Raw genomic sequence first — 1,861 nt, forward strand, 5'->3', positions numbered from 1 at the left:
GAAAAAGTGAGGCTTAAGAGAGAGGAATCTCTATGGAGGCCATACCCATGATAGGGAGGCATGAGCCTCGAACTTCAAGGTTGACAGACCTGGATTCAAATTCCGCCTCTCTGCAGGAAATATATTTCTTGAGCATTACCTTTCTAAATAGGGTAGGATTGGGGGGCACATGACAGAAGGTGCCCCCTAAAATGCATCCTATATGGGCACATTTCTCCGCTCCAATGCTCTCACCTGAGCTCACCATACCCTCTCCCCTCTCCTGCTGCAGATGCCGCTGGTCTCCCTCCATCCACTTTCACCAGCCCTCCTCCCCACCCTCAAATCAATTCTCCACGCAGCAGCCAGAATAACCATTTTAAGAGGTAAGTCAGATCACCGCTCCACTCTGCTCAACCTTCCATTGCTTGTCGTCACACTTGGATATAACCCAAACCCCCTACTGTGACTTAACAGGTAATAAAGCCTGGCTCCTGCCTCCCCTCCACCTCCTCCCATCCCCACCTCCACCACTCTGCCCCCTCCAGTCACTCTCCCTTTTCTCTGTTCCTCAAACCCCAAAGCTCATGTGTTACTTGCTGTTCGTCCTTCTGGAACCTTCTTCCCCTTTCACCTGCCAGGTTCCTTCCGGTCATCCAGGTGTCAGCTCCAATGCCCCATTTTCAGAGAGGCCCCTCCTGACCCAGAAATTTAAGTGCCCCCCAACCCGCCTGTTTTGTTTTCATAATTATTACCAGTTGAAATGATTCTCTCTATTTTGTTGTTGCTGTTTCATTCTCTGCTGGAATATCAGATCCATGAGCACAGGACTTTCTGGTTTCGTCAACTCCCCTATCTGCAGTGGTTAGAAAGTTGCCTGGCCCATAGTAGTTGCTCAACAAATGTCTGCTGAATGAATGAATGAATGAATGAAGAGGGGGCTGGAGCAGAAAATGGGACCCTCTCAACAAATGGTCAATAGCTGTAACAAAGAGACCCCCAACACACAGTGGCTTAAACGACCTGGAATTTAATTCCTCTCTCTCATAGTCCCAAGCTGGTGGGACAGTTTTAACATCTTTGTCACACGGCTCCCAGGTGTCTGTTCTAATCCCAGACACGGGTGGGCAGAAAGCAGAGAGCTGAACTTGGACTTGTTCAGGGCAAGACTCAGAAATTCACTTTGCACTTTTGCTAGCATCCTATTGGCCAGAACTGAGTCAGATGGTCTGACTGAGTTGCCAAGGAGGCTGGGAAATGTAGCCAGGTGTCTAGTTATAATCATATTACTATGGAGAAAGGGAAGAACATATGGGACCTAGGGCCAACTCACATTCTGCCACTAGAACCCAGGGCTGCCCTCCAGGGCTGAGGAACCTCTTGCTCTGCTTGTTGACCCCGGAGTAGCCCCCCACAAATGCTGGGGGAATGAGTGAGAGGATGGAGCCCGGAGAGAGCCCTCTCTGAACCTGACTGAGAGTGAAGCTGGATCCCAGAGCAGGGTGACACCAGGGCTGACACGGGCCCCCTCATGGGACGATAGGGCTTCTGGGGTGATGGGGTATGGAAGCAGAGGGTGGGATGGGAGGCTTGAGGGGTACACCAGGAGGTTGGGGCCGAGGCCACGAGGCAAAAGCTGAGACCCTGACTTCTTTCTACATCTAGCCCCCTGGCATCTTTCTCACCTAAGGCTGGTGCAACCTGGGTCCTGGGTTCAAATTCAAATTCTGCCATTCAGCAGCTGTGTGACCTGAGGCAAACCATTAAAACCTCTGAGCTTTCATGTCCTCACCTGTAAAACAAGAACAGGTCAAAAATGAAGCCTGTGGGCAGGAAAATGCTGGCCACCGTGTTCCGGGAACTTACTGATGCTGCTCTTTTG

The sequence above is a fragment of the Myotis davidii genome, unplaced genomic scaffold, assembly GCF_000327345.1.
Source record: "Myotis davidii unplaced genomic scaffold, ASM32734v1 scaffold265, whole genome shotgun sequence".
In the NCBI taxonomy this organism is placed as follows: domain Eukaryota; kingdom Metazoa; phylum Chordata; class Mammalia; order Chiroptera; family Vespertilionidae; genus Myotis; species Myotis davidii.